Genomic DNA, 27,651 nt, shown 5'->3' with positions numbered 1-27,651 from the left:
AAGAAGAAAGATGTGGACAATGATATTGTTAAATTGAAGCTATTTCCTTTTTCGCTTAGAGATCGTGCTAAAGCGTGGTTTTCGTCTTTGCCTAAAAATAGTATTGATTCTTGGAATAAGTGCAAAGATGCTTTTATCTCTAAGTATTTTCCTCCCGCTAAGATCATCTCTCTTAGAAACGATATTATGAATTTTAAGCAACTTGATCATGAACATGTTGCACAAGCTTGGGAAAGGATGAAATTAATGATACGTAATTGCCCTACACATGGTTTGAATTTGTGGATGATTATACACAAATTTTATGCCGGATTGAATTTTGCTTCTAGAAATCTTTTAGATTCGGCCGCGAGAGGCACTTTTATGGAAATCACTTTAGGAGAAGCTACCAAACTCCTAGATGATATTATGGTTAATTATTCTCAATGGCACACTGAAAGATCTACTAATAAGAAAGTGCATGCGATAGAAGAAATTAATGTTTTGAGTGGAAAGATGGATGAACTTATGAAATTATTTGCTAATAAAAGTGTTTCTTCTGATCCTAATGATATGCCTTTGTCTACTTTGATTGAGAATAATAATGAATCTATGGATGTGAATTTTGTTGGTAGGAATAATTTTGGTAACAATGCGTATAGAGGAAACTTTAATTCTAGGCCGTACCCTAGTAATTCCTCTAATAATTATGGTAATTCCTACAACAATTCTAATGGAAATTTTAATAATATGCCTTCTGAATTTGAGACTAGTGTTAAAGAATTTGTGAATTCGCAAAAGAATTTCAATGCTTTGCTTGAAGAAAAATTGCTTAAAGTTGATGAATTGGCTAGGAACATTGATAGAATTTCTCTTGATGTTGATTCTTTGAAACTTAGATCTATTCCACCTAAGCATGATATCAATGAGTCTCTCAAAGCCATGAGAATTTCCATTGATGAGTGCAAAGAAAGAACCGCTAGGATGCGTGCTAAGAAAGATTGCTTTGTGAAAGCGTGTTCTTCTAATTTCTATGAAAATAAAGATGAAGATCTAAAAGTTATTGATGTGTCTCCTATTAAATCTTTGTTTTGCAATATGAATCTTGATAATGATGGGACTGAATATGATCCACCTTTACCTAGAAGGCGTTTCAAAAATTCGGAGTTTTTAGATCTTGATGCAAAAATTGGTAAATGTGGGATTGAAGAGATCAAAACTCTAGATATTAATGAACCCACTATTTTGGATTTCAAGGAATTTAATTATGATAATTGCTCTTTGATAGATTGTATTTCCTTGTTGCAATCCGTACTAAATTCTCCACATGCTTATAGTCAAAATAAAGCTTTTACTAAACATATCGTTGATGCTTTGATGCAATCTTATGAAGAAAAACTTGAGTTGGAAGTTTCTATCCCTAGAAAACTTTATGATGAGTGGGAACCTACTATTAAAATTAAAATTAAAGATCATGAATGCTATGCTTTGTGTGATTTGGGTGCTAGTGTTTCCACGATCCCAAAAACTTTATGTGATTTGCTAGGTTTCCGTGATTTTGATGATTGTTCTTTAAACTTGCACCTTGCGGATTCCACTATCAAGAAACCTATGGGAAGAATTAATGATGTTCTTATTGTTGCAAATAGGAACTATGTGCCCGTAGATTTTATTGTTCTTGACATAGATTGCAATCCTTCATGTCCTATTATTCTTGGTAGACCTTTCCTTAGAACGATTGGTGCAATTATTGGTATGAAGGAAGGGAATATTAGATTCCAATTTCCATTAAGTAAAGGCATGGAACACTTTCCTAGAAAGAAAGTAAAATTACCTTATGAATCTATTATGAGAGCCACTTATGGATTGCCTACCAAAGATGGCAATACCTAGATCTATCCTTGCTTTTATGCCTAGCTAGGGGCATTAAACGATAGCGCTTGTTGGGAGGCAACCCAATTTTATTTTTATTTTTTTGCTTTTTGCTTCTGTTTAGAAATAAATCTTTGATCTAGCCTCTGGTTAGATGTGTTTTTATGTTTTAGTTAGTGTTTGTGCCAAGTTAAACCTATAGGATCTTCTTGGATGATAGTTATTTGATCTTGCTGAAAATTCCAGAAACTTTATGTTCACGAAAACAATTTTTAAAAAACACCAGAACGTGATAAAATACTGATTCCAATTGCAGTAGATCAATAAACAAAATTTCTAGTTCTTCCTATTTTGGCTAAAGTTTTTGAGTTCCAGAAGTTTGCGTTAGTTACAGATTACTACAGACTGTTCTGTTTTTGACAGATTCTGTTTTTCGTGTGTTGTTTGCTTATTTTGATGAATCTGTGGCTAGTAAAATAGTTTATAAACCATAGAGAAGTTGGAATACAGTAGGTTTAACACCAATATAAATAACGAATGAGTTCATTACAGTACCCTGAAGTGGTGTTTTGTTTTCTTTCGCTAACGGAGCTCACGAGATTTTCTGTTAAGTTTTGTGTTGTGAAGTTTTCAAGTTTTGGGTAAAAGATTTGATGGATTATGGAACAAGGAGTGGCAAGAGCCTAAGCTTTGGGATGCCCATGGCACCCCAAGATAATCTAAGGACACCAAAAAGCCAAAGCTTGGGGATGCCCCGGAAGCCATCCCCTCTTTCGTCTACTTCCATCGGTAACTTTACTTGGAGCTATATTTTTATTCACCACATGATATGTGTTTTGCTTGGAGCGTGTTGTGTTATTTTATTCTTTATTTGTTAGTTAGCCACAATCATCCTTGCTGTACACACCTTTTGAGAGAGCCACACATGATTCGAAATTTGTTAGAATACTCTATGTGCTTCACTTATATGTTTTGAGCTATATAGTTTTTGCTCTAGTGCTTCACTTATATCTTTTAGAGCACGGTGGTGGATTTGTTTTATAGAAACTATTGTTCTCTCGTGCTTCGCTTATATTATTTTGAGAGTCCTACAAAACAGCATGGTAATTTGCTTTAATTATGATAGGCATTCAAGATTAGTAAAAATTATCTTATGAGTGTGTTGAATACTATGAGAAGTTTGATGCTTGATAATTGTTTTGAGATATAAAGATGGTGATATTAGAGTCATGCTAGTTGAGTAGTTGTGGATTTGAGAAATACTTGTGTTAAAGTTTGTGATTCCCGTAGCATGCACGTATGGTGAACCGTTATGTGATGAAGTCGGAGCATAATTTATTTATTGATTGTCTTCCTTATGAGTGGCGGTCGGGGACGAGCGATGGTCTTTTCCTACCAATCTACCCCCCTAGGAGCATGCGCGTAATACTTTGCTTTGATAACTTGTAGATTTTTGCAATAAGTATATGAGTTCATTATGACTAATGTTGAGTCCATGGATTATACGCACTTTTCTTCCTTCCACCATTGCTAGCCTCTCTAATACCGTGCACTTTTCGCCGGTATCATACACCCACCATATACATTCCTCAAAACAGCCACCATACCTACCTATCATGGCATTTCCATAGCCATTCCGAGATATATTGCCATGCAACTTACCACCGTTCCGTTTACTATGACACGCTCCATCATTGTCATATTGCCTCGCATGATCATGTAGTTGACATCGTATTTGTGGCAAAGCCACCGTTCATAATTCTTTCATACATGTCACTCTTGATTCATTGCATATCCCGGTACACCGCCGGAGGCATTCACATAGAGTCATATTTTGTTCTAAGTATTGAGTTGTAATTGTTGAGTTGTAAGTAAATAAAAGTGTGATGATCATCATTTTTTGAGCATTGTCCCAAGTGAGGAAAGGATGATGGAGACTATGATTCCCCCATAAGTCGGTATGAGACTCCGGACTAAATAAAAACAAAGAGGCCATAAAAAAAGAGAAAAGGCCCAAAAAAATGAGAGAAAAAGAGAGAAGGGACAATGTTACTATCCTTTTACCACACTTGTGCTTCAAAATAGCACCATGATCTTCATGATAAAGAGTCTTCTATGATATCACTTTCATATACTAGTGGGAATTTTTCATTATAGAACTTGCCTTGTATATTCCAATGATGGGCTTCCTCAAAATGCCCTAGGTCTTCGTGAGCAAGCGAGTTGGATGCACACCCACTTAGTTTCTTTTGTTGAGCTTTCATATACTTATAGCTCTAGTGCATCCGTTGCATGGCAATCCCTACTCACTCATATTGATATCTATTAATGGGCATCTCCATAGCCCGTTGATACGCCTAGTTGATGTGAGACTATCTTCTCCCTTGTTGTCTTCTCCACAACCATCATTTTATTCCACATATAGTGCTATGTCCATGGCTCACGCTCATGTATTGCATGAAGATTGAAAAAGTTTGAGAACACCAAAAGTATGAAACAATTGCTTGACTTGTCATCGGGGTTGTGCATAATTTAAATACTTTGTGTGGTGAAGATAGAGCATAGCCAGACTATATGATTTTGTAGGGATAACTTTCTTTGGCCATGTTATTTTGAGAAGACATAATTGCTTAGTTAGTATGCTTGAAGTATTATTTTTATGTCAATATTAAACTTTCGTCTTCAATCTTTCGGATCTGAATATTCATACCACAATTAAGAGAATTACATTGAAATTATGCCAAGTAGCATTCCGCATCAAAAATTCTGTTTTTATCATTTACCTACTCGAGGACGAGCAAGAATTAAGCTTGGGGATGCTTGATACGTCTCCAACGTATCTATAATTTTTTATTGCTTCATGTTATATTATATTCTGTTTTGGATGATTAATGGGCTTTATTATATACTTTTATATTATTTTTGGGACTAACCTATTAACCGGAGGCCCAGCCCAAATTGTTGTTTTTTGCCTATTTCAGTGTTTCGCAGAAAAAGAATATCAAACGGAGTCCAAACGGAATGAAACCTTCGGGAATGTGATTTTTGAAACAAACGTGATCCAGAGGACTTGACCCTACGTCAAGAAAGCAACCAGGAGGGCACGAGGTAGGGGGGCGTGCCTACCCCCCCCAGGCGCGCCCTCCACCCTCGTGGGGCCCACGTTGCTCCACAGACGTATTTCTTCGTCCTATATATACCTACGTATCCCCAAACCAACAGAGCATCCATGAAAACCTAATTCCACCGCCGCAACCTTCTGTACCCATGTGATCCCATCTTGGGGCCTTTTCCGGCGTCCCGCCGGAGGGAGCATTGATCACGGAGGGCTTCTACATCAACACCATAGCCTCTCCGATGATGTGTGAGTAGTTTACCTCAGACCTTCGGGTCCATAGTTATTAGCTAGATGGCTTCTTCTCTCTCTTTGGGTCTCAATACAAAGTTCTCCACGATTCTCGTGGAGATCTATTCGATGTAATCTTCTTTTGCGGTGTGTTTGTTGAGACCGATGAATTGTGGGTTTATGATCAAGTTTATCTATGAACAATATTTGAATCTCCTCTGAATTCTTTTATGTATGATTGGTTATCTTTGCAAGTCTCTTCGAATTATCAGTTTGGTTTGGCCTACTAGATTGATCTTTCTTGCAATGGGAGAAGTGCTTAGCTTTGGGTTCAATCTTGCGGTGTCCTTTCCCAGTGACAGCAGGGGCAGCAAGGCATGTATTGTATTGTTGCCATGGAGGATAACAAGATGGGGTTTATATCATATTGCATGAGTTTATCCCTCTACATCATGTCATCTTACTTAAAGCGTTACTCTGTTCTTTTGAACTTAATACTCTAGATGCATGCTGGATAGCGGTCGATGTTGAGTAACAGTAGTAGATGCAGGCAGGAGTCGGTCTACTTGTCGCGGACATGATGCCTATATACATGATCATACCTAGATATTCTCATAACTATGCTCAATTCTATCAATTGCTCAACAGTAATTTGTTCACCCACCGTAATACTTATGCTCTTGAGAGAAGCCACTAGTGAAACCTATGGCCCCCGGGTCTATTTTCCATCATATTAATCTCCTGACAACAAGCTATTTCTGGCACCGTTTATTTTGCAATCTTTACTTTTAATCTTTATCATAAAAATACCAAAAATATTATCTAATCATATCTATCAGATCTCACTTTCGTAAGTGACCGTGAAGGGATTGACAACCCCTTTATTGCGTTGGTTGCGAGGTTTTTATTTGTTTGTGTAGGTGCGAGGAACTTGAGCGTGGTCTCCTACTCGATTGATACCTTGGTTCTCAAAAACTGAGGGAAATACTTACGCTACTTTACTGCATCAGCCTTTCCTCTCCAAGGGAAAACCAATGCAGTGCTCAGGAGGTAGCAAGGGCCCACAAGGTACTTGCGTGCGCCTATCTCCCTAGGCGCACCCAAGTGCCTTGTGGCCTTCTCGTTGCACATTTGGTCTCCCCCGACGCTTCAAGGGTCTCTTTTGTCCAGAAAAAATCGTCAAAAAAATTCATGGCATTTGGACTTCGTTTGGTAGTGATTTCCTGGAAAACCAAAAACAGGCAAAAAAAACACCAACTGGCACTTGGCACTAAGTTAATAGCTTAGTCCCAAAAACTGATATATAATTGCATATAAAACATCCAAGATTGATACTATAATAGCATGGAACAATAAAAAAATATAGATACATTGGAGATGTATCAGTGGGCGCAGAGCTTGAGATGTATTCTAGGAGCTGATGCGGATTGTGGTCTACATCTAGAAGATGGTGGATCGTTTGCTAGGTTCATGGTTCTCGGATGGCAGGTATGGTTTTCTCCTCCGACATCTTGGTCGTGTGGGGGTGCCAAATTTGGAGTTTGATGGCGTGTCCAGACTATTGTCCCAGTCTGATTCGTCGGTAATGGTTTTATCTTTGGTGAGCCAACTTGGAGGTTTGCAAAGATGTATATTTTATCAGTGTTGGAGCCGCGTCGAACTCGGGTGTGGAGGTGATCCGTCATTTTTTTTCTTTGATGACTGCAATGGTGGTGCCAGAGGCAGGTGACGGACGTCGGTGTCAAGCTCAGAGGATTCTTCAGTCTTATTTATAATTTTACTTCTTGGCTGGTGTTCCTTTGTGCAAATCCTAGCTTTCTGCTTTCTTTTCAGTTTTGCCATATTGATATGTATATGACTTATACTATTATACTTATGATAGAAATAAGATACGTGTTACCATGAAAAGAAAGGTCACATGCCACTATACTCGCAAACAACTCTTATATTATACTCCTTTCATCTTAATGCAGTGATCTTTTGTGTGTTTTGGGAACCGCATAATACAAAAATAGTGACCAACCGCGGCAGTGCTAAAACTTTTTCTTTTCTTTTCACTTCCCCCTCCCAGCGACATAGGCGTAACCAAAGGCGGTTCGGCTACCACCATCCTCCGCCAGCGAGTCGAGGGGCTCCTCTTCTCTCCGCTGGATGCTCTGGCGGCAGGAGAGGGGGGGACCCCGCTGCCTCGTCGATGGCGCGTAGTTAGGTCAGGGCTGGGTTTTCTTCCTTCCACTGTTTCTGCCTTGATGATTATGGTGGCGGCGGCATGGAATAAATCTGCTTCAGATTCGATTCCGGTGGTTTGCTATGAGGCGTTCGTCGGCAAATCTGGTAGTAGGCCCAATCGAGGCTGGTGTGGTGGTGGTGCCGACCTAGAGGTGGATTTTAAGCCCTGGCCCCACCGTCGTGGTGACGCGCGTTCTGGCGTCGACATGGAGGCATGGAGCTTTTGTAGGAGCGTGGTGACTCTGGATTTGCAGGTTTTCATCGGTGGCGGCGCTTCATCGTCCTCGTTCAACAAGCTGGTGCAAGTGGCGGCGCAGTTCCAATCTGGCTTATCTCTAGCGTGCTGGTCCTCTTGGAACGAGGATGGTGACTCCTGATGTTTTTAATCCGTGCGCACAACCAAGGGTTTCACCGGCTCCGGCAGGGAGCGGCGGCGCGCCCTCATCCCACGTTGGAGGTGGGGCTAGATTGGTTCCCCGAGGTACTATTTGCAATTTCTTATTTTTATAGGGTTACATTGTATCACTCCTTATTTTAAATATAATTTGGGTTCTCGCAAAAAAGTGTGGACGACGACCACACAAGACATTTTCGCCTGAATTCATATTTGTGACTCGATTGATACACACCAATTGTGTAGTACGTTAGTGAACACGTCTGTGGGGTAGGCGTTTTGGCTCCTAGGAACATTGGCTTCCGTGTGAACAGTAACAGGGAAAAATAGTTAATGTTTTAAAAAAATCTGATTTTTTTGTAGATGCTCATGTTAGTGTCATAAGAATCATTGGCAATTTTCATGCGAAATGAAGTAGCAGTGTTTCGTCGATGGAAAAAACAAATTTGGGGTGACATTTAAGGGTAACATTTGGTCTTCAACTTTTTATCTTTTTTGCACAAACAAAAATGCTTAACCTTTTCGCCTAAAATTTGTAGGTAGTATTTGAATGTGACTATGAACACATATAATTTTGTTGGATTTTTTTTTTGACATTTCAAAAATCATTTTCGTGCACAGGAGCACGTGCACCCCGGCAGCCAACTTGGATTTCCATACTTGTGTTCACTATGTAGTGACTGCAGCAACCATGGCGGGTCCATGCACTAGTGCCATTGTAGGGCATATGCACTATAGGGCTCATCTTTAAAAAAATTATTTTTATTTTATAAGTATCCATTCTACTAGTTACCATCACATGTTCGGATTTGAAGATGCATTAAATCACTGCATGCAAATATTAAGAGAAAACTCAACAATACATGTAAAAGTTCTTCGTCATTTAGTGATCATGCATGCATATGCATTGTAATTAATGCATCGTAAACACAAACTTTTAAGAAAAACGGCATATTATTAATGAAATATTTTTGTAAACTATGAAATATATTTCACCACTCATCATCTACCTTGGTTGAAGTGATTTTTAAATTGAGCCTTATAAGCTGAAAAGAAGGGTGTACGACGATATTTTTTATTAATATAATATAATATTTACAAAGTAGAAGAAAAGGATCTAAGCTTATCCAGTTCCAGTATGAGGAAACATCACAAAGATTTTTGGTACTACAACGATTTAAAGGTTGGACTCAATCCATGTTCTTCTGTTTAAGCCCGTGCTCAAGAGGAGTAATGTCTTGGTCCTGTCTTAGCAAGTATTCCGACAACGAGCTTCTTGTGTAAATACTTTCCCATTTCTCTAAATCTAAATATTCCAAAACATGTAGGATGATGAGAGCAAGAGCTATTGGTTGTGAGAACCTCGTAGACACTGAGCTCGTGGAGGGTTTGAAATGAAGTGCGTGTTCGGCAATCCACCAACTTTTGAAAATCCAAGGATCTGCGGAGCGAGGAATTAGTTGCTTCCTGATTTTCAACTACAACTCCGGCTGCTCCAGAGCGGAGTTGTGGAGACAGAGTGACTCCGAACAGGGCTGAAGTCGAGATTCCATGTGGAAAATTTGAAATGAAGTCTAGATTCAGAGATGGGCGGTGACTTACGTTAGTCATAGCAAAACCAACTCATGATTAGACAATGAACTCACGGAACACGGCGCATGCTTTCCAACAATGTCCGACAAAAACATCGAGATGACTAACAAGCGATTCTTCCCTAATGATCCCCACCAGAACTTTTTACGACTAATAACTGTACATCAGCCAACATGTGGGCCCAACATGTCAGCCTAACAGTACAAGTTTCTTTAATTAACCGTGCACAGCATCCTAGCCCAGCTCCGCTCGCAGGAACAGCTGAACAAGCACAAGCCGCCGGCGCGCTTGTCCGCACGCGGCGAGCAGGCCTCGGATTCGTGTCCCCGGACGCCGACGGTGGCGTTGGGCTGGTTCCTCGCCTGGATTGTCCATTTGCCCGTGGCGGCCATAGCATGTGCGTGCGAGCTACGTATACGCTTCCCGATGGAGCGCGGGTTACTCGCTGACGTCGACATGTTGTTTTCCACCCACATTTTCAAGTTACTATTGCCTAGTGCGATGCTCGGCGATTCCATGTTCTGCTTGTTGTCTTCTCCGTTGGTGGTTCTCGAGAATGCACATGTCAACATGTGATGTGGGCAACTTCAAAAGACAAAAGAGACATGTGATGTGGGCAGTATTTCTGTCAAGCCTCCCGGGGGTAATTCTCACATGGATAGATGGATGAATCAGCAGCGGCGTACTACAAAGAAGCCTCGTACGTCTGTGGACACGGGTGCGTGGAGATGGTCTAGTCATCCTTTATTTTTCGAGTATTTGACAAAAAAGTACCATATTAGAGGTTACCGTTTCACAGAACTATCACTTTTAAAAAAGTGACTTATAACTATCAAAATTTTCTAATTTTCTGATTAAAAACTATCACTTTTGAAAAATGGCCAATTTAGAAGATTTAAACACGTTTATGACATGCGGGGCCCACCAGTCAGAGCTGATGTGGCGGCAAAGTCAACTCCGTTTATTTTGACCGTTACGTTGACAGTTATTACAAGTGGGGCCCACCTATCACCATCAATCTTCTTCGTCCTCCTCCTCCTCTCTCTCCCACCGCTCCTTCCTGGCGCCCACCCACGCCTGGTCCGGCCGCATCTGGGAGCGCACCAGCTGCGCGCCCGCCGGCGGGGCCGGGCGGCTCCGCTGCGCCACGGGCGACTGCGGCGGGCAGCTCCAGTGCGGGGGCTTCGGCGGCGCGGCGCCCGCCACGCTGGCGTAGGTCTCCCTCCACCACGGCGGCGACGACCAGTCGTCCTACGGGGTGAGCGTGGTGGACGGCTTCAACGTGGGCCTGTTGGTGACCCCGCACGAGGGCCGCGGCAACTGCCCTGTCCTCGCCTGCCGCAAGGACCTGACGCAGACCTGCCCCGGCGAGCTGCAGGTGCGCGCGGCAGCCGGGCGGCGGTGTCGCCGCGTGCAAGAGCGGTTGTCTGGTGTTCGGCACCAACGAGTTGTGCTGCCGCAACGCGTACAACAGCCCGGCCGCCTGCCGCCCCTCCAAGTACTCGGACTTCTTCAAGAGCGAGTGCCCGCGGGCCTTCACCTACGCCCACGACAGCCCCTCCCTCACCCACCAGTGCTCCGCGTCGTGCGAGCTCAAAGTCATCTTCTACCACTAGAGTTGAGTCCAGCGGCGCTCGAGCCGGCGGGACCCGCGCCGCCGCCACCGTCCGTCGTCAGTGGGTGCACACAAGGTGTTTGAGGAAATGGCAAAGAGAGAAACGAGGAGGAGGAAGAAGAAGACTGATGCTGACAGGTGGGCCCCACTTGCAATAACGGTCAAAATAAACGGAATTGACTTTGCCGCCACGTCAGCCCTGATGGCTGGGTCCCGTATGTCATAAACGTGTTTAAATCGTTTAAACTGGTTATTTTTTAAAAGTGGTAGTTTTTAGTCACAAAAATAAATTTTTTTGTAGTTATCGGTCACTTTTTTGAAAGGGATAGTTTTGTGGGACAGTAACCCCTAATGCGGTAGTTTTTTTTGTCAAATACTCTTATTTTTCTCAAATGATAAGCGTCGCGCATATGACAGAACACTTCAGTCGTGACGTTTTTACAACTAAAGTTATCATCACAAACCTAAAAAAAGCTGACACTTGCCATCTAGAAAGGAAGTTGCCATAGTTGACCACTAAAATTATCATACTCACGTCATTAAATTTGTTGTAAAAAATATTCGAAGTTGCCATGTGTATGGCACTTATCAAGGCCATTTTTTCTCAAATGATACATAATACAATCAAAAGCTACGTACTTTTATGCTAAAAAAACTATGTACTTCTTTTTCGATAAGGCATGCGTTTTATTGACACAAAATGAATCAAATGGATACAAACATAATGATCAAATACCCAGCCTCAACATATTTAGCATGCACATGGCCAACACCAACGCGCGCACACACAGAAAATATGTTGGCAAATAGCAAAGTCATAGAAGACCAAAGTTATGCCTAAGCGAATGATTTTTTTTACAAACCGACCAAATCCGCAATTGACAAACTACAACTATGGTCATATCTGCATCAAACATCTCATGACACCAGAAAGGATAACGATATTCTTCAACAACAACAACAACAACAACAACACCTCCTGGAAGGGAGCGTCGCTCAAGCGCCGCCGGCGCCAGATCCGGCCATCAAAGGCCAGATTCTAGATTTTTCACCCTCGAGAACGATACCAAGCATATCCGAGCAATGTCTTCAACAAGGCAATAACGCAAAAACATCACCATTGCCAGTGAAGCAACATGGATACTTATGTTTTCACCCCAGAGCTTGTCGAAGTCAATTTTGTGTTGTGGCCACCACTTTTCGCAATCCCTGTAGATATATGCGTTGGGCTAGAAAATCAACCGTCGTTGCTGGACAACCGTACTCTCTGCATACACCCGTTGTGGTGATCACCATGGACGCCATCAACAGGGGGTGGAGGGTACCCGGTTGTGGAAGGATCCTGGGTGGACGGCGCCGTAGTACAAGGCGAGCGGGCGTGTGGGTGGTGGTTGCGGATGTCCGTCAATGCCCGTGTGGTGACTTGAGAGGTACAAAGACGTCGTCAGAGGAGGAGGGCGCGAATGCAAAGCAAGAGGGGCGGGGCGGAGTGCAAGAGAATGGGACTGGGAGGGGGATTTGAGTGGGCCAGGGGTGTTGGAGTCCTTCGTGGCTACAGTTCGGACTCCTGCAAGCCCCCTAGTTTGCTTCCAATTTGCGAGAAAAAGTGTGTCCGGACCGGTCGGTGGACTGATACAGGCCTGCTTTGGAGATGCCCTAAAACTACGTGCTAGTAGCTAAAAGCTAGCATACCACTAGTTGTCCTCGGAGATGTAGACAACCTTGTCGGATGGACCGGCCTCTCGTTCATTGGTCGTTGCACGAAACTCCAGCTCTCGGACTCGTATCCACAAAGAGTTCGTCGCCATCCGCCTGCAGCTCACGAAGGAAGTGATGGTTGGCCTCCACAGCTGCCTCCGACTGGATGGAGTCGAGGATGGCTTGCTGCTCCGCCGCCTCCTTCACTTGGACGACCCCGAACTCTGCTTACGCATTGCCCATGCCGAATCCGACAGTCGGAGGCACCGAATCCGCCTTGCCTTCATCCTTTTCCACCTCCTCCATGTCCGCGTCCAGCGCCTACTCCTCCTTCTCCTCTTCTGGAGAGCCCGAAGGCACGCCAGCTGCATCCGAGCGGCGCGTCGGGCCTGGATCTACTCTAGGGGCTGCAACCCACTGTGACGCCCCCGATTTGACCGTACACTAATCATGCACGCAAATGTGTACGATCAAGATCAGGGACTCACGGGAAGATATCACAACACAACTCTACAACATAAATAAGTCATACAAGCATCATAATACAAGCCAGGGGCCTCGAGGGCTCGAATACAAGTGCTCGATCATAGACGAGTCAGCGGAAGCAACAATATCTGAGTACAGACATAAGTTAAACAAGTTTGCCTTAAGAAGGCTAGCACAAACTGGGGATACAGATCGAACGAGGCGCAGGCCTCCTGCCTGGGATCCTCCTAACTACTCCTGGTCGTCGTCAGCGGCCTGCACGTAGTAGTAGGCACCTCCAGCGTCGTAGGTGTCGTCGTCGAGGGTGGCGTCTGGCTCCTGGACTCCAACATCTGGTTGCGACCACCAGATAGAAAGGGAAGGGGGAAAAGAGGGAGAGAAGCAACCGTGAGTACTCATCCAAAGTACTCGCAAGCAAGGAGCTACACTACATATGCATGGTATATGTGTAAAGGGGCATATCAGTGGACTGAACTGCAGAATGCCAGAATAAAAGGGGGATAGCTAGTCCTGTCGAAGACTACGCTTCTGGTCATCTCCATCTTGCAGCATGTAGAAGAGAGTAGATTGAAGTCCTCCAAATAGCATCGCATAGCATAATCCTACCCGGCGATCCCCTCCTCGTCGCCCTGTTAGAGAGCGATCACCGGGTTGTATCTGGCACTTGGAAGGGTGTATTTTATTCAGTATCCAGTTCTAGTTGTCATAAGGTCAAGGTACAACTCCGGGTCGTCCTTTTACCGAGGGACACGGCTATTCGAATAGATAAACTTCCCTGCAGGGGTGCACCACATAACCCAACACGCTCGATCCCATTTGGCCGGACACACTTTTCTGGGTCATGCCCGGCCTCGTAAGATCAACACGTCGCAGCCCCACCTAGGCTCAACAGAGAGGTCAGCACGCCGGTCTAAACCTATGCGCGCAGGGGTCTGGGCCCATCGCCCTATGCACACCTGCATGTTGCGTACGCGGCCGGAAGCAGACCTAGCCCCCTTAATACAAGCGCGAGCTTACGGTCCAATGCGGCGCGCGCCACTCAGTTGCTGACGTCAAAAGAGCTTCGGCTGATACCACGACGTCGGGATACCCATAACTACTCCCACGTAGATGGCTAGTGCGTATAGACCAAATGGCCAGACTCAGATCAAATACCAAGATCTCGTTAAGCGTGTTAAGTAACCGCGAACGCCGACCAGGGCCAGGCCCACCTCTCACCTAGGCGGTCTCAACCTGCCCTGTCGCTCCGCCACAAAGATCCACTCACGGGTATTCCTACGAGCCGACCCGACTTTAGTCATCACATGTGTCATGTATATAGTATGTAAGTATAGACCCGTGATCACCGCCCAGGTGATCACGGCCCGTTAGTATAGCACAGCAGACGGACAAGGATGTAGGGCCACTGATGGAAAACTAGCATCCTATACTAAGCATGTAGGATTGCAGGTACAGGTAACAACAGTAGTAGCAAGGATAGGCTATGCATCAGGATAGGATATCGAAAAGCAGTAACAAGCTACACTACTCTAATGCAAGCAGTATACAGAAGAATAGGCGATATCTGGTGATCAAGGGGGGGCTTGCCTGGTTGCTCTGGCAAGTAGGAGGGGTCGTCAACTCCGTAGTCGAACTGGGCAGCAGCAGTGTCGGTCTCGTAGTCTACCGGAGAGAAGAGGGGGAAGAAACAGTGAATACAATGCAAACATAAGCATGACGATGCGTGACATGACAATGAACAGTGCGAGGTGTGTCCTAACGCGACAGTAGGTGGTACCGGCGAAGGGGGGGGGGACATCCGGGAAAGTATTCTCGATGTTTCGCGTTTTCGGACAGACGGACCGGAGGGGGAAAGTTGCTAGTTCGATAGGTTAGGGAGGTGTGGTGGACGAACGGACTGCGTATTCGGATTCGTCTCGTCGTTCTGAGCAACTTTCATGTTGAAAATATTTTAATCCGAGTTACGGATTAAAAGATATGATTTTTCAAAGATTTTATTAATTTCTGGAATTTAATTAATTATTTAATTTAATTCGAAATTTGGATTTATGACATCAGCATGATGTCATGCTGACATCAGCAGTCAACAGGGGTTGACTAAGTCAACTGACATGTGGGCCCAGTGGGACCCACCTGTCATTCACTGTTTAGGTTAATTAGTGTTTAGCTAAATAATTACTGTTTAATTAAATTAAACAAGATTAATTAACTTAATTAATTTAGTTAATTAATTAATTAATTAAAATTATTTTTATTTTTATTTTCTTTATTTATTTATTTATTATTCTTATTAATTAATTTATTGTTATTATTATTATTATTAATTTATTTTATTTATTATTATTATTATTTATTATTATTTTTATTTATTATTTTTATTTATTATTATTATTTTTTTATTATATTTTTTTTGTATATTCGTTTTGTGGGCTGGGCCCCGTTTGTCATAGGCCCACGGGGTCGGGCCCAGTGGGCAGTGGCTCAGGTGGGGCGAGGCCCACCTGGCAGTGGCCCAGAGGGGGCGATGCGGGTGCGGGTGCGGGTTACGGGCGAGCAACGGGGCGGGGCGCCCGAACGGGCGCGAGACGAGGGGCGCTGGGCGCGCACGGCGCACGCTGGCGCCGGCGGCCAGGGCCAGGGGAGGCGGGGCTCCGTCGAGCCACCGGAGCGGCGGTGGAGCAGCGCGGGCAGAGCAGAGGCGAACGGCGGAGGCGAGGCTGCGGGCGTGCGGGCGGGGTCGCCGAAGGAGGGAAGGGCGTCGAGGCCGGAGTGGCTGGAGCGGGACGGCGGCGGCACAGCCCGCGGGCAGGGCGGCAAAGGGGGGTAGTGGCCGCGGGCAAGTGCGGGCGCGCGCGGGCGGAGCGCGGTGACCGCGGGGGTGAGGGAGAGGGGCGGTCGCGGTCCTCACCGCGATTCGTAGGGAACGGGGCAGTGGGGGTCGAGGGGGATGGCGGGGACGGCGGCGTAGGGGAGGCAGTCCGGCGGGGGAGAGCGCTCCGGCGAGGCGGCGGCGAGGCCGGCGGGGGCGGTCGGCGACGGTGGCCTCCTCTCGATCCCGTTCTGGATCGGGGGAGGGAGGAGGAGCAGATATTTCGGGGGTGGGGGGGAAGTGGGGGTGGCTGCCGGTGGGGGGGGGGGACTGGGGAGTGGATAAGGGTATAGGGGTGGGCCGGCCGGCTGGGCCTCGGGGTTGGCCCAGTTGGGCCAGGTCCAGTGGGGGGCTTTTGTTTTTTTTTTGTTCTATTTGTTTTGCATTTTCTTTTATTTATTTTCTTTCACCTTTTAATCCATTTTAAAATACTTAGGCATTTTCTAAAAAGGAGTTTTCTCCACAATAATTACCAGTGGATTATTTGGCACCCACCGAACATTTTTGTTTTGACGTTTGAAAACTTTTATCGTTTGATTTAATTTTAAATTTGAATTTGACTCCGTTTCAAAATGCTGCGAGGTTAGCAACAGTAACGGAGGTGACGTGGCAAGATTAGCGTGAGATTACTGTAGCATGATTATCCGGGCGTTACACCCACGCCCCAGAGTGAGCATGGCATAAGTGGTGATCCGCTATCGGGCCATAGCTACCGGAGCTCCAAGCTGCGAGTGGATGGGGTGGCAGCAGGGGGGAAGGGAATGAGATTGGCTAGTGGTGGGGGTCACAATCCGGCTTAAAAAAGTCGGATGTGGCCCCTCGGGAGACGTGCAGAAGTGGCGTCCTCACTGGACCGCAAGGTAAAGACGGGTGTACGCCTGGGTCATGCACGTCAGTCCAACGTGGCAGACACGCCCGGCGCGTCCGGGCCTCCTGATCTGCCCAAGATATGGGCTCGATATGGGAGGTGTTGGTCAGCTTAGACGTAGAGGGCCAGTTTGAGAAGTCCGGCCTGAGTCCGATTATAGATGCTATTGCGATGCTCTTGCCACGAGTTACAATTGCTCAAGTAAAAAAATGGAAAAAAGGAGAGGAGAAATCCTGGTGACACAAGGCAGCGTTTTTGGTTTTTGGTATTGGAGAACTGTTAGGCCAACTCCAACCGTCGACCTGAAGCGAACGTCTGGTTTATCTGGATTTTGTCCGTTTTGGTCGGGAAAACGAACGGCCGTGTTCGATTTTGTCCATCCGCATACTAAGGCACCCAACCAGGCGGTCGCATCGCATTTTATCCGGGTCTCGAAAAAAGGCAGCCACACATTTAAAAACACTAGTAAAATGCCCGTGCGTTGCTACGGGCTACATTGCTACTAAATGAACCAATCAAATCATTAAGGTTGTCTTCAAAGTTAAAACTTATTTCTTTCTCATACGCCTGGATGTGTCCGGACATCAAACACGAGTCCAACGGGACTCCTTAAAATTCAATTATGTGACAGTCAAGACTCTTCTAAATCCAGTCCATATATGATTGAGAAATGTAGTTTTCTGGACTATCCATCTTGTTATCTTGAACATGAGGTCCAACACAAAAATCTACCACCATGTTACCTTCACCACGCTGTCCAACAAAAACCCCTACCCCATGGCGCACCTTTTCCTTTTTCTGCAGGACATTTCTCGCTGAAGCCCTCTCCTTTAAAACCAGATGAGGCCCACATCACATTCGTCATAGTGCCATCTCTCCTTCATACTATACTTCCCTACGGACCGCTAAGGATGAGTCCCCCACCAACCAACCCACTCTCTGCTCTAATCCCCGTGTTCGTGCTGATTCGCCACCGCCATCAAGGAGGAGAAGGCGCGCACTGATCATGACGCCCCTGAGCTAAGAAGGCACAACCGTTGTTTCCTGACAATTGCCACGTTGTAACATACAGTTGAATGTCATGCATTACCACGATACGCCAGCGAGTCCATTATTAACTCTTGAGAAAACAACCGATGCATTTACCCTTCTATCCAAACCAAAATTTGTATTACTCGATGGAAAAAAATGAACAGCTCACTCATGCAATTTTCTGTGAAGCCATTTCTAATGAAATGCAATTGGCCACATTTTCTAAAGTAGAAAAATTATTCCGGTCATATAGCGTGAGACCAACCCCAACCCCCATCCCGCTCACTCTCAACCCTCAACGCAATTACAATATCCATTAACTTGTGTTCTAAGTGGGCCAGTGCACGCCAACAGCAAGGGAAAAGGGCGACAACCGCCTTCAGATGTTATTTGCTATAGGCCTATAGCAAATTTTCTAGACAACAAAGATAATGCTAGATCAACATGCATTTAATAAAAAAATGAATTACAAATCACAATGAAAAAGTATTTGACGACTTAAAGCAAATAAATACTAATCTTTGTTGTTTTCTTTTCCATTTCAGTAAGAAACAAAATGAGTACATGAGTCATCCCCATGAAATGCATCAACAAAGCAGGCAGGAGCAACAAAAATAAAGCAAACTTCTTAGAAATACATGGATGAAAGGGAGTAGCACAAGGTACACCAGTATATGAAAGAACTTGAATTAAAAAAAGTAGCACCTGTTGTGTGCTTCAAGAATGAATAAATTTCTTCTATGAATGTTGCAGCTCTTATGTACCCCTAATGAGATACAGTATAATTATCCCTATGATTCTCCAAACAGATTACAAAATCTTTGGAATTCTTGAACAAGCCCCAACAAACAAATCATCAAAAAATAGACCTACAGCGATATAAAAGGGAGCAGACATTAACTTAAGAGTTCAATACATACCATATATGAAGGAGACAATAATCCTAGACGCACGGACCCTTACGAGAGTTTTAGAAAATCTCCTTCTAACTAATCTTTCTCCCCCTGATTTTCAGCTGGGGTTGGCCCCATCCTTCCCTGATCTTAAATCCTGTTGGTCCACAGTCGATAGTCCGTTGAACCCGTAAAAGAACGTAAAGTAGATGTAGCATTACTCTGAAGGAGAAATATGGACTATCCGACTGTTATCACCAACACGTGGTCTCAACACAAAAAACCCCACCACACGACGCACTCTCTCTTTTCTGCCGGACCCTTTTGTTACTACTCGTTTTCCTGAGATATTTCTTTTTTTGTTGAAACCCTTTCCTTTAAAAACATGTCTAACATGTAACGTTAGGATCGTCGTGCATGTCATGTGACCTTTTTTATGGTAGATAACTTTTCTTCTTCCTATTATCTCTGCCATTGAAGCCCCCTTCTCCAATAAAAAATAATACAATTTTAATAGAAGGATAAACATATTGCGCCATAACGCAAAGGAAAAAGTCCAAAATAAACCTTGAACATGTAGATGAAAGCTAAATCAAACCCTGAACTTGCAATCCCGGAAATCAGCACACCGAACTCACTGATCCCGGTCTATTTTAAACCTTGAAGGCGTTTCCAAACAGGGATTGTCCACGTGGCGTACCAACTCCCGGGATTGTTGGCTACAGACGCGATTGGGCTGGCCCATCAGGCGTGAAGGGAGATTTTTTTTTCTTTTTTTCGTTTTACTTTTTCGTAAGTGCGACGTAAAAATAACCAAGAATAAGACAGCAGGCGGAGTCGAACTTGTGCCTTGGCCTATCGATATCCACTTGCTAGCCACGAGAGTAGATTACTATTAGTGCAACAAGTTGAAGCGCGAACATAATTAATCAGACACCAGCGTCGAGATTTGGAAACATTTTTTGGGAGCAAACAAATTTTGAAAACGTATTTTTTTTCGAAATCCCCAAGCTATTCTAAGGTGCGAACACTTTTTTAATTCTGAATACTTTTGAAAAAAGGAACAATTTTTTTGAAAACACAATCAGTTTTTACAAAGCGAATTGTGTCGCATTTTCCTTACAGATGTTTTTGGAATTTCATAAATTATTTGCGTTAAAAATGAGCATTTCGAAATTGTTCAAAAAATATTCATGAAATGATTGATTTTCTAACATGTTTAGATAAATGTTCGCTCCTGTCTGTTCTTATAAATGTGACTACCTAGCGTCATGTGCAGCCTTCAGGGCCAGTGGCTAGCTGGCGTTGCGCTCTGAATGCGAGAACCAGAGTTGCAGTCCTGTGAATACGCTGTATAGCGTATTTTTCTTTTGTCGCCTAGTAAGTTTTCGTCGCTCCTTATAAAAGACAACTGCCTTTGTGTAGTTATATAAGAAAAAAGTTCGTTGTTATTACAAATGTACTAAAAATTTATTATCATTATGAAAATAAATAACAAAAAAATGGAAAAGAGAAAACATAGGAGCACGAGTGATTACACTAATGGGCCGGCCCGATTCGTCTTAATGTCCTGCCAGCCGGTCAACGCCCAGAATTTGACTTGCCACGTCAGCGAATACCAGCTAAACAGGCTCAAGGTTCAAAATAGACCGGGATCAGAAAGTTCGGTGTGCTGATTTCCGGGATTGCAAGTTCAGGGTTTGATTTAGCTTTCGTCTATAAGTTCAAGGTTTTTTAGACTTTTTCCTAAAGCAAATGCAATCAGTGCATGTCATGTGACATTGTCGTCTTTTATGGTAGATAACTTTTCTTCTACTCACTATCTCTGCCTTGAAACCCCCCTTCTTTAATAAAAAATAATACATTTTTCGTAGCAGGATAAACGTATTGCGCCATGAAGCAAGTGCAATCGGTACATGCACACCGATATGTTCTCTGTAGCAAAAATTTACTGGATTTTTTTTTCAAAATCCATCATATCTCCACATCTCGACTCAATTTTTTCAGATTCGTCTCGACTAATATTACAACCACCACCGTGGCATCTGGTCCTTCTTGAATCCTTGTCGATAGCTACCGTCTTGTCCTCCTCAAATCCTTGTCGCTAGCAATCTTGGCATTGCACGGTCGTAACGGTCGCTGCTAAGAATTGTGACGCACACAGCAGGTCTTGTGGTGGTGTGTCTGATACAACTGCAGAGTGTCCATTTGTGTTTGTGCTTCTGTTAGGCAAGTCTGGTCAGTATGCATGTAAGTGTAGTCAATTCATAGTTGAACTATCATGTATAGCAAAGAACAGTGTAGTAATAAAGATAAGAGGGTTGTAAATATGCAGGTATGGCCAAAAAAAATGACATCAATAGTTAAACTTTGTTTTCATGTAATTATATTTCTATACCGAACGTCAATAATTTCTCATTACCAAACGTCAATAATTTCTCACCGTCCAAGAGTGTCAGCTCCTTACTGACATGTAGTACTTTACATGTATTAAAATTTAAAAGGGATAGGAGTTTCTTTGCTTCACATAGCCTCTGTAGAAACGTAATGACTAAAATACTAATAAATCTAATGGTTCCAATAAATAGAAATTCAGGGATAGGAGTTTCTACAGCTTGGACGAATGGTGGTACCATCCATATAATTCATCTGAGCAGTACCTAGTGACTTGTTTCACAATCAAGTAGTTCTGGAAGCCCCTTAAAGCATAGAAGTAAGTCACCATACTCTTCCTACTCCGGGCGAAAATCAATCCTTGTTCCCTCCCCATGGAGCATGGAACATATACATCAGCAGTTCATGTTCACTCCTTAAATGGTCATTCAGAGAAGCATGTAGCCTGCTGCAAAAATATAGTAAATCCTGTCCAAAGCAACAATCTCTAAGATACAACCATATCTACTTCAAATGCAATAAAAAAATTAGTGCTTGTGTTTCCAAAAACAAATGTTAACATCTCTGGCTATATTACTTTGAATCGAGATATCTGCTATGGAGTTCATGAAATATATTTTGTAGATAATGGCTCATCCAAGTTAAGTACATGTATAGACATGAACAAAGCAATGTAAAGGCCATACTGTAATAATCACAAATCTTCAGCATATCACCTTGATAAAGTATTAGTATAAAACTATAAATACTCTAAAGGAACGTCTTTTACTCAATGATAAGCAACTCAATTTCTATTAATAACTTAACTGGCAATATAACTTGTTCATATGCGATAAAACTTATCATGGAAATTAGCACAAGCTATGTAGTCTGTTGCTTGTGTGCTCTCCTATATAACTACTTGGTAAACGCACAAGCAGCACATTTACCTACTCATCATGTGAAACTCTGCAGGAAGCTTCACAAATGCACTCACCTTTCTGAAAAGCATAGTAGACACCACGATTGTTCAAACTATACGAGATTAAAAAAAACTAACACGAGAACCTCGTATCAGCCGGCGAGGGACGTGCTCGCCAATTTTTTGGCGACCGATTTCGGCGCCCTGGATGCGCCCACGAGTTGGCAGAAGTAACACTGAGCCTTCGGGGCGAGCCAATATTTTGGCGATGGTCCAAACAGGGTCCAAATCGTAGGGGCGTGCCAAAAAATTGATAGGGTCGGCGTTGGTGCTAATCCAAACGGCCCCTAAGCCTCATGTGGATAGAAAAGGATGACAGGCTTGCTACCGAGAATATACTGATTACAGAAAAAGGATGTCAGGCTTGCTTCTAGTTCTTGAGTTTTTGGTCAGATATCACCTCATCAACCAAGATTCTTAAATGCAGCCTCAATAACCTCATTTCAGTTCCTGCTTTGTCAACTATTTCATCAATGCAGGCTCAATAACTGTCCAGATCTAAACCCGTTATCAAAATACTCAGGATATTAGCTACCGATGAGCATTCACAAGCGAGATATCTAAAACATTTAATAAATCTCACGAGGTGAACACTTACTTGGAAATACTTTGGAAGAGTGTTGTATTTACAGACCTCTTGAAATGCCAGTAGGGTCATTACATGCCGCAGATGTAGAACATATGCCGGGCATATTGTGCTTAAGCCACCAAAGACTTAAAGTCTCGGGAATAAGTAGGTGGTCGCGTCCAACATTGTGATTGATCATTAAAATAGTATTCCAACTAAAAATATTCAATTCTTAGGTGGTCGTGTCCAACATTGTGATCTCCTTTTATTCATTTTGATGACAAGTATTTTCGGACGGAGGGCATTTCATCAAACACCTGAAAGGTATAGTTTAATTAGTATCAGTACGTAGTGATTCTTGCTACCATGAATTTAGATATATATATATATATATATATATATATATATATATATATATATAGAGAGAGAGAGAGAGAGAGAGAGAGGGAGGGATCATAGTATGCATCGTCCTTCACTTATCTAGTGCGAGGAACTACAGATAGAAAGGAGAAATATGCTTGGCACTGATGGATATAGAATGCAGTGCATCATAACCAAATATGGACAAAGCGGCAATGGCTGTAAAAGCAATCACGTGATGAAAATTTGCAAATGGGAACATGGAACAAAAACAGCAAAAGTTTCCATGGAAATAATGTACAGTAGTAAAGGAACCCTGAAAATGGCTGTAAAAGCAATCACGTGACCGATTAGATACTCCCTGTCGTAAAGGACCCTAACATATAAAGTTGTACTATTTCATCAGATACCTTATTAGCGCAATAGTACGTCTTTCCATATGCCTAGACCCTGCGACCGATAACATACTCCCTGTCGTTGCAGAAGAATGGAAACTGCACAGGCAAGGCAAGCAGTGACGGCAAAACTTATATAGTTTGTAATGCTTTCCAGAAATATTGCCAGGGATATCACGCAGATAGTGGCAATGCAGTACTGCAGCGGGCATTCTAGAATGAAACAAAGCGACCAATTTTTTTAATCCTAAGCTATAGTATAGTATCTTGTATGTCTAAACACTGAATTACTGAACCGAATTTCATTGCAATCAGTATCACAAATCTACATCTCTCATCAACAATCCAAAAACAGTACAATAATTGATATAATTTTGAAAAGTTCAGACACCGTTGCTCTTGAATTGTAAGGCTATGTATGAATCAACTTTGAAAGACTACACACACAAAATTCTTCAGTTATGCAGTCGCTCAACTAAAAAACTAACTAAGAAGGCTTCATGCATACCTCTGGATCTCTTCTCCAGGCCTGGTACCGCATCGTCGGCAATGTGTGTTCCATCATGTGTAGGCCGGGCCGCCGTCCTTCTCTTCGACGACCCTCCCTGCATCAAGTCAATGTGCTCACTGAAATTGTTGCTCCAGCGCCACAGAAGCCGCCTTTGCTCTACACGATTTACAATCAAATCAGGCGACCACAACACTGTCCACAACACGCACACACAGGCCGCACCCTCTGCCTGTAGCCGCCGACTCGCGTGCACCCTCAAGCACAAACCTGCATGCACCTCTGCCGACTGGCCTCTGACACATACGCTCTGCAATACACTGAGTTTGAGGGGATGATTACATAATTCTGAAAAGGTTCAAGAATTGTATATCTTTTAAAAGCATAAACAACATAATTCAGAATCTACTGGTGCAAAACTTACACATTCACAACTTTCCCTTTAGTAGTTTTTTAAATGCATAAAGAACATCATATTTCTCATGGGCGACCTGCTGGTTGCACAAATACTCCAGGAAAACCATAGCTGATTAGTTTCACTTCTTTCTAGATTTCCATTTTGCGCTAGTCCACCAAGTCCTCCACCAATATCCGCGACAACCCCGTGGCATGGTAAGTGAAGGATACATCACAAATACTCTGAAAAAGGATGAAAAATAAACATAATTGTCAAATGAAGATATGGAACAACCGGAGAGGCTTACGTTCAAGCTGAAAGAGCCATGATCCCACAGGTCTTAATCCGTCCCTTCATGTAAATAACAATGGAATTGATACAATACATTAATATAGCATTTGACAAACAATAAGCAAGAAGAGGATTGATGCTTCATTCTCTAATACATGTCTTTAGTTCCTGCATACACACTGGACGGATTTAATTCAGATGAAGATAAGGAAAAACGGGTGCACCCTTCCTATGCACATGGCATATCCATTAGAGAATTAGTGGCAGTGGTTAAGCTAAAGAGTCTGGAATTACATTACACAAAAAGAGAACAGGGAAATGTGTAGACATCATATCATACAGCTAGAATGCTAAACATTGCTCCTAACTGAACTGAACTAAGATGGCAGCCAAATCTGAACTTGAACTCAACTAAATGGCAACTTGAGCTAATATAATTGGTCCAAAAAGATCATTTTAAAACTGCATCGGAGATAACCATGGAAATAATTTATAGAACATAAAAAAGAAAAACAACGTTTGGCTTCTTGTAACCGTACAAGTTGCAGGAATATACAACCAGAATTATCTTTGGGTGCCCAAAACAACTTCACTTCAATTACTCACTATACAATTTGGTTCTGTAAAATGGTAGATCGGAAGTTTCTTTCTGGTTGATACAATAACTATGCATGAGGTGCTAGCTCCAGTAAAGTAGTATATGTTAGTTCTACCAGATTGCAATAATATCGGATAAGCCTCCAAATAGGTGCATGTTGACAAGAAAATATGACTGGTATACTAAGTATTCACTATAACATGCATGCTTTCTTAATGGTAATATTTGTTGATTTCCATATTCTGCAAATACGAACGACTGATGCTTTCCCACCACGAATGCATTTTTTACTACCCCACACTAAAGTATTGGAGTACTATGCAACCCCACACCAAAGTATTGGAGTAGTACTGACAACAACACACTAACAATAGCACCGTACCTACAGAGTCTCTCGAGGTCTTTCTTTAACTCAGGAGCGTACTTCAGCCCTGACATATCGAACCTGAACCTGAAAACAACGATTGTCGGTTTAATAGATAGTGCATATGCACAACCAAGTGATAGTTTAACTGGACATCAAAATCCCGTTGTCCACAGGCGTAATTTAAACCCTGCCGGGCATGAAGATCATGGCACGCACCATTCTAAGAAAACTAAGAAATTTTATTTGTCGTGGATGTGGTGGTGAGAACACAAAACAGCAGGGGCACACCAAGCAGACGTGCACAGCAGCAGCAACCAGCAACATCCACACACACACATTAGCAAGCAAGCATTGAGATCTGCCAAGGCCGTATGGGGCAAGATAAGCGATACATGCTTGAACATACGTGCACGGGAGTAGGGAATATGTCGAGGGCGCGGCGGCGTACCTGTCTTGTTAGCGTGGCCGTGGGTGGAGACGGAGGCTGGTAGCGGCTCCCCAGGAAGAAGACCTTCTTCCGCCACAATGCCATCACCGCACACGGGCGCCAGCATCCTCATGACGACACCCATCCTCGACGACCCCTCTTGCTCTTCCTTCTGCCATCATGGTGGTGGTGTCCGTGGAGGGCATCCGGTGGCGGGTAGCAGCAGGGAAGCGGCGGCGGGTGAGAACCCTAGCTGGATGAGGGGAAGAAATTGGGAGGGGCATGGCCAGGGAAGGAACAAGATGGAGGCGATCTCGTACCTCGGCGGCGGCGGAGGCGATGGAGGGGATCGAGGGGAGCGGCCTGATAGAACTTTGGATTCGAGTAGGCTAGTAGATCCGGTGAACCTACCTTGTCCGGCAGTGGATGAACTCGAGCCGGAGGCCCTCGTGGTGCTGGGGCGCACGGCGATGGCGGAGAGTGGGCGAGGTGGTGAAGCTTCCCGTGAGCACCGCGCTAACCCTAAATCGGTAGGGATTGTAGGTGGGGATTGTGGCAGCGATTAACCTCGTGAATAGCGCCTCGGCCCCCACCTCTGTTTATATAGCGCGGGTCACAGGGGCCCACCAACCATGGTTTGGTTGGGCGCCCCCGATCAGGGCGCGAGTCAGGGGCCCGTTCGACCCGTTGGGCTCGAACGGGAGAGAGATCAACCTAACATTCTCCCCCTTGATCTCAACTTTACTTTTAACTTTATACTTTCTAGTTTATCTGTTTCATCACATATTGGTACATAGAGCATGTTTCATCGTCACGGCTTAATTGCCGTTAGAATCATACAGCTACAACATACGTTATGTTCAGAAACAAATTCTGTTCCTTTTGGGCCTATCCAGGAATCATAAGGCTTTCCCTTAAACCCATGCCGGCTAAGTGTTCCTTGAACACATTGGGTGGTAAGCCTTTCGTTAGCGGATCCGCAAGCATATCCTTTGTCCTTATATGCTCGAGACTTATAGTTTGATCCTGGATTTTATCTTTCACAACATAATACCTTATCTCTATTGTTTTGGCAGCATTACTCGACTTGTTGTTGTGAGCATAGAATACTGCGGGCTGGTTGTCACAGTACATCTTTAGTGGTTTGTGAATACAATCTACCACTTTCAAGTCGGGTACAAATTTCTTTAGCCATATCGCCTGCCCCGTGGCTTCGAAGCATGCTATGAATTCTGCATACATCGTGGATGATGCAACTATCGACTGTTTGGAGCTTTTCCACGAAATAGCTCCCCCAGCGAGGGTGAATATGTATCCTGACGTGGATTTTCTATCATCTCTGTCCCCCGCAAAATCTGCGTCTGAATACCCTTTTATCTCTAGGGAATCACTTCTCCTGTATATTAGCATGTAGTCCTTCGTGCCTTGCGCATAACGCAATGCTTTCTTTACCATCTTCCAGTGCTCTAGGCCTGGATTCTCTTGATATCTACCGAGTACCCCGGTGATAA

General features: G+C 43.7%; 1 long non-coding RNA gene across 15 annotated transcripts; it reads right to left on the bottom strand.

The window, feature by feature from the left end:
- Positions 1–20,698: 20,698 nt before the first annotated feature.
- Positions 20,699–26,697, bottom strand: LOC123078611 (uncharacterized). 15 transcript variants are annotated; one of them, XR_006437570.1, is made up of 7 exons: positions 26,162–26,697; positions 25,729–25,797; positions 24,286–24,699; positions 24,061–24,157; positions 23,568–23,651; positions 21,535–23,114; positions 20,699–21,109 (listed from the first exon to the last, which is right to left on the bottom strand). It is a non-coding gene; the product is annotated as an uncharacterized lncRNA (long non-coding RNA). The 15 variants fall into 15 exon arrangements; XR_006437566.1 differs by adding an exon at positions 25,930–26,071 and having other exon boundaries at positions 23,568–24,699; positions 26,162–26,312; positions 26,461–26,697; XR_006437561.1 differs by adding an exon at positions 25,930–26,071 and having other exon boundaries at positions 23,568–24,699.
- Between the last annotated feature and the right edge of the window lie 954 nt (positions 26,698–27,651).

Source organism: Triticum aestivum, chromosome 3D (assembly GCF_018294505.1).
Source record: "Triticum aestivum cultivar Chinese Spring chromosome 3D, IWGSC CS RefSeq v2.1, whole genome shotgun sequence".
NCBI lineage: Eukaryota > Viridiplantae > Streptophyta > Magnoliopsida > Poales > Poaceae > Triticum > Triticum aestivum.
Note: the sequence above shows the minus strand (reverse complement) of the source record. Positions and strands in the feature narration are given on the sequence as shown.